At 34.8% G+C, this 9826-nt stretch overlaps 1 pseudogene; it reads right to left on the reverse strand.

The window, feature by feature from the left end:
• Positions 1-573: 573 nt before the first annotated feature.
• On the reverse strand, positions 574-1185 carry LOC149091750 (uncharacterized; annotated as a pseudogene).
• Positions 1186-9826: the final 8641 nt, after the last annotated feature.

Consider the following 9826-nt stretch of genomic DNA (forward strand, 5'->3'; position numbering starts at 1 on the left):
ATCGATGATAAAAATTAAAAACAGACGTGATTCTAGATAAGTGAAGAAAACAATAAAGGCATAGCAATAATTTCTTTTTCAAGTCTAAAACTAAAAACAAAGGCATAAACCGAGGAGTTCGTAGAAATGTTCACCAATCCTTCTCTTAGTTATATAAATCTAAATAAATTATGATATATGTATATTCTCTATCTATTTCAATAAGTTGTATAAGACTTATATACCTCTCTCGTTCAAGCTAATCTGTCTAACTGTATCTGCAGTAGTTCCTTCTCAGTGCTCTACTCCGCACATAGACGCAATTGCATCAAATTAAGCGTATCCCATTCTAATCCCACCTACAATTCCCATAATGGGCTTGGTAAGAGCACATCAAATTACCCTAAAAGTACAATATATACTTATCACCGTGGTAAAACCACCGTTAAATAAAGGTGCGCACAGGTGTTAAATGAAGGTATCTCCTAAATTATATTGTTGCACTAAAAGAAATATATCTATATATATTGTACGTTTGTGTGTGAGGTGAGAGAGCACGAGCTAGCGGCACTAGTCAGCAGGGAGCACCGAGGACTACCATCCGTCATCCCCGATGGGCGGCAACTGACTCAAGGCGAGGCCCTTGAAGGCCGTCCTCCAGTGCGCCGGGGGTATGTCGGGGGGCTGGACGGCCGGCTTGGCAACGAACTCCAATTGATCATTGCCGAGCAGCCGACGACTCAGCCATAGAAAGGGCTGTTCACAGTTCACATTCTTCTTCACGGACATTTCGAAATATTCAAACTGTGTCGGGTGATCCGGGATCAGGCGATATGCCATTCCGTTGCTTCGGCCCAGATCCATTTTATTGGCGCAGAGGGCGACTGGAATGTTGCCATAGCGTATCTGTATGGCTGTTTGCAGTACGGGCACACGCTGGAACGTCCGGGTACGGCTGAAATCCGTCATAATGATGGCGCACTGTATGTGCAGGCAGTCGAAATCATCGATTTGATTGGAATTCCAGAGAGTGTAGCGTATATCCCCCAGACTTGTATGGAACTCCAGCAAATAAGTCTGATAAACCTTATTGCCATTGTAGCTCTTGACAAATTCGCCCGTCAGGTGGCGCCTGGCAAAGCTCGTCTTGCCCGTTTCGGTTTCCCCGAGCAGAGCGCAACAGTACATCGGCACTTCTGTAGACATAATTCTCAAATCTCCCAGACCTTAATAAATATATATCTATAATTTTATATAATCAAATGACATATATGGCCCAGACTTGGCCTATTTTAATTGGAAACTGTATGCTTGAAATTTATTTCTGTAGTTAAATCGTAAAATTTTCCTATTGTTCTCTATGCCTTCATTTTCAATAAACACTGTTTTTTCTATTACAATATTATTTGTACACCCTATTATGTCAAAACAAACTTCAATAAGTAAATAAAACACATATATGTATATTTAAACATATTCATGTTTTTATCAAAAGAATTCGCTGAATAAAAACGCAATTAAATTGCGCTCGTTTTTTTATTTTTCATATTCAATTCGTTATTGTCTCTAGCTTTTTGCTTCTTCATCTTCTTTTGCATAATGAAGCACGCTTCGCTGGGCGCCCAGAAAATGCAATCATGTCTGGCAGTTGCTAAAGTAAACAGTGTCTAAAAGATCTGGAGCAAAGGATGCTGCTTCAGTATTTAAAATTTAAGTGAAGCCTTAGCAGCATTTAAGAATTTTAAAAATAATATATATACAAAATACATATCGCAACTTCTCCTTAGCAATATTGAATATATTTTATTTAATAATATTTATTTTTCTCTGCAACATTTTCTTACATTTTACTTGCATTCTTTAAGGCGTGCACTGTCTAAATGTTTCGCACGCACATCTGAAATTGAATGCAAGTACCGTTACGCGCTTAACACTCTCACTAACACAATTACGTGCACGGAACACACACAAGTGGGCAACGAGCGCGATATTGTCGTTTATCGTTATTGTTGTAAATGCGCTTGGCTTTGCCTTGGCTTAGCTTCGCGTAGCGTCGCGTCCGTCAACGTTGCGCACTAAAATCATACTAAACTAATTTACTTAGCAGCACGCACTGATTACACCAAGTGGCAGACGCTGCGCTTCGTTACTTTTCGTTTAATGCCATCGGCTGGCCGAACCGGAGAGTCGCGAAGTTCGTGTCGTTTAAAGTGAATAACGAAGTTGCCGACAGCGCAAGCAACGAAGTTTCTCGGTGTGTGTGTGCGTGTGTGTGGCCGCACGGCCATTTCAAAAGAGAGAGCGCCTTCGCTTAAGAGATACATGATAACAGAGCGCGACGCTGTTAACCGCTAACAGCGCTCTGTTAACCAATTTGCCTTTTGCGGTCTTGCAGGCGAACGACATGCCCGTAATTTGGGGTTTACCAATCGTAAATTTATTGTTTTACTTTGAGTATTAAATGTTTCGAATTGACATTTGCTTTTTAGACAAATTAAGCTGCAATTTGGTTTAGCAATTAATCAATTACAGTCATGCATGTGCCCCTTTAAAGTGTGTGGGAAAGCGGGCTTGCTTTTCTCGATTTTAATTTGATGGTGTGGAAATAAGTTATAAATTAGAATCAAATTAGTTAAGAGCTAGATCGAACCTAAATAAAGTTTCGGAATATATTTATAAAATATATAACAAAGTGCATTTTATATAATAATGAATGATATAATTTTAAGACTTTTAAATATATTATCATTTGCTAAATAATAAATTAAAAAATATTTTGCTTAGTATATCTATTATATTTTATACTAGTTAAAAATATATGGAATTAACTGCAGTTATATACAATAAATATTTATTAAAAGTATTACAATAAGTACTATCACAACTATTACATATACATGTTTCTAAAAATTATTATTAAATTATTAAAAATTATTTACTTTACAATAGCTCTTAAATATGCAAAGTCTCATGGATTTACACCCAACTAAAATATGTCCAATTATCGAAATAATTGAGTTCATCTACCAGCTGGCTAACTGAGTAAGCCGTTACAAAGCAAACCCTTTAATTATTTAAAATGACACACAAATACACCAACATACAAACACACGCACTCACACGCATACTCACACGCACACAATGTCACTGAGCGGACGGCATCGATGCAAAAATCAAGCATTATTTATGCAAATTACAAACCATTATTATTAGAGTCAATGACCAACAACAAGAAAAGCAACGAGAGCACAACAACAACAAAACCAACTACAATACTAATCATAACAACAACAACGTAAACAGAGCCAAGTCAGCAGCAGCAGCAGCAGCGGCAGCTGAAGAGAAACCGAATCATATCCGTCATAGTCATAAGGGCACTGCCAACACATTGGGGAACCAATTTGGCAGCCGGCATAAATAAATTTCCGCTTAATGTAGGTCAGTGATGTGTTCGTTGCGTTCTCTTTTGAAATGACGCTCTTTCAAGCATTCTGCCATTGGCGCTCTCTTAAGCCGCGAAGCAATAAGTTAAGTTAGTAACTCTGGAGTTATATTTTTGGTGTTCCTTTTCTTTCTTTTTTTTTTTTTTTGACAGTTGCTTCAGAGCTGTCGCATAGCTGTTGCTGTCGGTGCGTCCCAGCGGACGCTTGCATAATATGAAAGCTGTTATGATGGTAATTGCTGCACTTCAGCAAAGTCGACCCAGAGGGAGAGAGAGAGAGACACATCAACTATTTTTGTTTCATATGCAGTTAACTTTTAAGCAACAAGGCTTGAAGCAAACTGTGACAAATATCATATTTCTCCGGCATTTACATTTGAAGTTAAATAAATTATTTACAAATTAAAAGTAGTTTACATTTGGCATATGGATGTCTGTAAGCATTTAATACCCCAGAGGCAACATTTAAGCATAAGTACAACAACTCTACCTCCTCTCTTTCCCACCGGCTGTCCAGTTTCGCTTTACAAACGCCTGTGGCTACATAAATAAAACTACAAATGCAAATGCAAATGCGAACGCAAACGAAACCGAAACCGAAACCAAAAACCGAAACCGAAAAACGAAACGGAGCCAGCCCAAACACTCAAATACATTTTGAGTGTTTTTTTCATTTTCTTTCTTCCCATTTTGCGTAGCAAGTTGGAAGCTTCCCTCGTCCACTTCCACTCTCCACTATTGCAGCTCAAGTTGGAGAATTTATGTGCAAACTCACTTAAGCAAGAATGTTTATGCGTTTTGTACGTGTTGGTTGCTGTCGCTCATGTGGCTGCCCCTCTCTCGCTCACTCTCCCACTCACTGACACTGTACCTCTTCACATTCGGCTGCTCTAGCTGCTTACTCAACCACCTTCTGCTTCATTTTGTCATTTTCGTTTCTTTTATTTTGCTCTCTTCTATTTGTACTCTTGCAGAAGGTGCTATTAATTTACTGTGATGCATGTAGAGCATAAGAGATGTGTGGTATGTTGTCAATTAATTGATTAATGTAGCTTTTAAATTTATTTCTTTTACTTATTTAATATAATTTCTATATGTTGAAAGTAAAATTCGTATATTATTATTATTATTTGGCTTTCACATGATGGTAAGGGTATTCACTCTTCGCTTTTTCGTTTCCCCAATTCTTTTCGCCCTTCCCCTCTTTGCAATTTTTGAGTGCTGCTCTCTCTCCTGGAACACGCACGACAAAGTGTAATGAAATTTTTCGGGTGCTAATGACTTAAATGCAAAGGAATTTATGCAAATGGTCCTTTGGCTAATTGCAGCGACATTTGATTAAAAAAAAGTGTAAAAAGCCAAAGAGCTAAGATAATAAATTTTGAACTAACTGCACTAGCAAAACGCCCACTTTCAGATAGATTAGGGAAAATTCAGAGAGAGTTAGACAGGAAAATTAAAGGAGTTAAATTTGAGCAAAATATATTTATATATAGATGTTCTGAAAACTCGATTGTATATTTAAGATCAGTTAATGAAAAAATAATACATAAAATATATAAATTTATATATACATAATATTGTAGATCAATAACTTAAAGAAATTGTTTTTAAATAAAATATTGCAAAATAATTTAAGTAAAATATTTGAAAATGACAAAAAAAGAGTATAATACTAAAATATCTAGTACCTTCTTTGTAAAAGGATTTTCTTTGATCAATATATATAATATATAGATATCAATATATATAGATATTTGGGATATATATATTCATAAGGAAAAATAACAAATTGTTGCAAACTATATCTAAATATAATATTGAAATCATTAATTTATTAATTTAGTTTGCAAGTATAGAAATAATTTTTAATTCTAATTAAATAAAATATAAATATAAATATATTTAATATTATATAATTTTGATTTTCATATTTATAATATGTTTATAATTAAATTCTTCAAAAATAGTTGTTGAATTTAATTAATGTTACTTTAATCAATATACAAGTTATATAATGAAATCTACTGACTTATCTTTTATACCCTTTCTCTCTCTTTCCTTTGACAGCTCACCAAGCAATGTCCCGTTAGCAATGATTTCATTACGTTTCAGTAGCGATATCTAAACTTTGGTCCCATTGTCGCGCCGGCAACATGGAGGCCAATTATGTAGCACCTTAAGCACGACTCGCATTAGATCTATTTACATATAATTAGCGCTCCACTGGAATACCGCAGACGAGGCGACGCAGCGCAGCGCAGCTGAGAGCGACGCGACGCAAGGCAGCGCGACATTTCGTTTCATTGCGTTCGTTTCTTTTGCGTTGCAATTTTTTTCGAGTGGAATTCTTTTACAGTTGGTCGGCGTTCACGACTTGCACAACTTTGACAATGAAGTTGCAATCATGAAGAAATGGAATAAAGAGAAAAGGCGCAAAATGAGATATACATACGTACAGATATATATATATATATATATATATATATATATATTTGTATATGTAAGTATCATTGGCATGCACAAAGTTTGGCCGGGAGGCAGGGGAACGACGAGCAGGTTTTTCAGCTGCCGTCAAGGCGCCAACTTAATAAGGCAACCAAAATGCCCAGCGGGTGACGAAAGGCACTGCATATAAAGAGCAAAAGACAGTGCAGGGCATAAAGAGAGTGAGAGAGTGGAAGAGAGAGAGGGAAGGGAGGGAGTAGAAAGGGAACAACGCAAAGATAAGGAGAAGATGAGATTGTGCTGCATACTTTAAGGGGCTCAGTTGACAAGATGCCAGCTGCAAATGGAAAGGGATCTTAAAGGGAACACAAAGCTTACAAAAAAAAGGGCAAAATAGATGGAATATTGAAATATACATAAATATAGATTTTATATAGATATTAAAATGTAAAAACATGAAATTTAAATGCTGAATAAATCTGTAGCTGTAATTTTGACTACCAAAATAGAGAGGTTATACACATTTATTATCCCATAAATAGTCAGGATAATTTTAATAAATATTTGTCATATAACACAGATTAATAATGAGTTTATTTAGAATTTACAGTATAACTGATTGATCTAAGCTTACAGAGAAAGCATATAAAGAATAATGGAAGAAAACTTTATTAGTCAGGGCTTTTAGATATTTGAACAGAAAACTTTTACTCCCATATATATTTTTACTATATTTCTTTGTTTAATATAATTATAAATGATTATTAATATGGGCTTACTGTTTTCTTTCATATTTGATATATCTAAAAAATTATAGGAAAAACGCGTTAGTTACTAACTTGTAAACATTTTACATTTTATATTTTATATTTTATATTTTATATTTTATATTTTATATTTTATATTTTATATTTTATATTTTATATTTTATATTTTATATTTTATATTTTATATTTTATATTTTTATATTTTATATTTATCTTTAATTTTAGATTTTATTTACATTTTATTTTTCTATTTTTATCTTTTCTCTTTTATCTTTATATTTCTTTTCTCTTTTCTTTTTATTTTATCTCTTTTCTCTTTTTATATTTTTATATTTTCTATTTTCTCTTTTTCTCTTTTCTCTTTTATATTTTCTCTTTGTCTTTTCTCTCTTTTCTGTTTTCTCTTTTCTCTTTTCTCTTTTTCTTTTATATTTTATTCTCTTTTCTCTTTCTCTTTTCTCTTTTCCTTTCCTCTTTTTTATAAGATTTGTATTTTATTTTATATTTTATTTTAAATATTTATATTTATATTTATATGGAATTTTATATTATATTTATATTTTATATTTTATTTTATATTTTAATTTTCTATATTTTATGAGTATTATAATTTATTTAAAATGTTATTCATTTAATTTTATATATTTCTGTACATTTATTTTATAGTTTATATTTTAATTTTAATTTACATTTTCTCTGTTTTGTTACTTATTATAATGTTTAAAAAAATCATTTAAACAAACTTAGCTTTGGTTTATTAAATTCTCCGTTAAGGTATTTCGCACTCTTCATAAAAACAGATTCAGGACCCACTGAAGCTATTGATAGATGAACAGCTGCTGTCTGTCCGCCTGCCAGAGTCCGTTCGCGTTCGAGTGTCTGAAAGCCTAACGGGACTCAATCATGTTTGGCAATCGCTTTGAAGTAATGATGATGTTGTTGTTGTTGTTGTTGTTGCTGCTGCTGCTGCCACAGCAGCTACTGTTGCTGCCGCTGCTGTTTGGCTTTAGCGAGTGCTCATTAACAAGTTGGCTTGTCAGCGATTTCCATTAGCCCGGCCAACAGGCATCGCTGGCCAACGGAATGAGCGCAATGTTGATTAAGAATCTGTGGCAGCAGGTGGCAAGCGGCAGGTAGCTGCCACATTTTTGGCTGCAAGCCATGCTCCATGCAGCATGCAGCATGCTGCATGCGGCCAAACTAATTATGACGGCAAGCGCGCTGCTGCTGCCCAGAGTCGACGCTAAGTCGCAGCTGTGAAATTCTGTAAATTGATAGTGCAACCGTGTGCAGCATGTGGCTAACAGTAAATGTGGCAAGTCGATTACAGGCAAACTCACTTAGACCGCAATTGAAACGAAACAATATTTCGCGGAATATTCTTCTCTCACTCTCTCTCCTTCCCTCTGTCTCTCTATCTCTTTCTCTCTCTCTCTCTATCTCCCTCTATTTCTGTCTCTGTTTGTTTCTCTGTTTCAGGTATTGTGTATCTCTCTCTCTCTCTCTAACCCTTTATCTGTCATAGCTTGCGTTTGTGTTTTTCTCTGTTTCGCTACCTCTCCCTCTTTCTCTCTCCTTTTCGTATTCTCACTGTCCCTATCTCTCTCTCACACTCTCTCACACACACATACAGTCTCTGTTTCAGTCTAGCTTTCGCACGGGCGAATTGATGAGCGGACGAACAACCAAATGGACTGTGCACAAAACCAATATACCCATTTGACTTTCGTGAAAAGGTATGTGAACAAAAAGCTATTAGAGAAATTTCAAGCGGCGCTTGATTTGATTGCCAAGCCGCAAAAATGTACGCACAGCATGTTTAGTTGAAGCGCACAACTAATTAAATTTCACACAACAGTGCCCCACAATTGTCCATGCACGCTCCGCATAACATATTTTAGTGCACTCGCACACTATTCGCATTTGAAATATTATTGCCAGACTGCGATCGCTCTGCAAATATTTGCCTAATGGCATTTCATATGCACACAAAAACATAAACACACACATATATGTATGAATATATGTTTATTTAAATAAATATTGATATTGATATGGTTTATTGTTTATTTGGTTTTTACATATAGATTTTTGCACGTTGAGTGCCATTTAGTGCATTAATCCGTGAAGCGCAATAATCTTTCTCAGCTATTATCATGATGCCAATAAATCGGCAAATGGAGTATATTTTAGCTTTGAGAGCGATTTGTATGCAGCTTAGCTCAACTAAAGAAGAACAATCGCAAAAACTGTTGAGCTAATGGAGCTCTGTTAATACATGAACTGAATTATGTAAATTTGCTATTAATCGGCAGCGTAGTTGTTAGGTGATTTGATTAAATTAAAAAAAAATACTTGAAATTTAAACCAGATAAATATAGCTGCTATAAATAATTACATATTTGCTTATGTTAGTATAACACAAAAATAACTGTAGCTCACAATTGAGTGATAGTGATATTGATTCTGTTAAAGTGTACTACTCAATCTTGGTTTCCAGCTTATTTAACAGCGCTGTTACTGCACTGTCGCTGAGTCGTGCTCTTGAGCGTTTCTCTCTGTGTCTTTCACTCACACTTTGAGGAAATACTCAGAGAGCAACTGATTGCGTCGGCTGTTCAAAGAGCACGCTCGCGATCAGATTGGTTGAGTAAATGAAGAAACAGTTTTTTGTATGTGTGTGTACTGGCTAAACGCAGAGAGAGCGTGCGTGTGCATGTAAATAGGAAGAGCGTTTGCATTGCATTTTGAGTTAAATACATACAATATGTATACTGCTCACCTAATGGCACAATATTTAATAAAACATCTATAATGATAAAATTATTAATCAAGTGTGGTTCTTTATGGATTTTTTGTAAAATCAGAAAAATATATATATGTATAAATATGTTTTTTTATTCAAGCTGATGTCAAGCAAGAAGTGAACAAAAGGAGAGCTGGGATTGCAGTTATGTTATTAACATAATGCTGTTGATATCACAACATGGCAATGTGTGGTTAAAGCTATTCCTGTTAATGGAATCTAGCATTAACAGTTGTAAAGTAAATGTTCATATTCGGTGTTTTAACTCAATTGTTTGTAAATTATTCAGTAGTATATAAACTACGTAATTTCCTCTATTGATTTCTATTCATATAGATCTTACAACCATATACAGTTGAATAGGTATTAAACTGTTTAAGAACA

The sequence above is a fragment of the Drosophila navojoa genome, chromosome 3, assembly GCF_054131105.1.
Source record: "Drosophila navojoa isolate 15081-1374.11 chromosome 3, UAZ_NAV_1.0, whole genome shotgun sequence".
NCBI classification, from domain to species: Eukaryota; Metazoa; Arthropoda; class Insecta; order Diptera; family Drosophilidae; genus Drosophila; species Drosophila navojoa.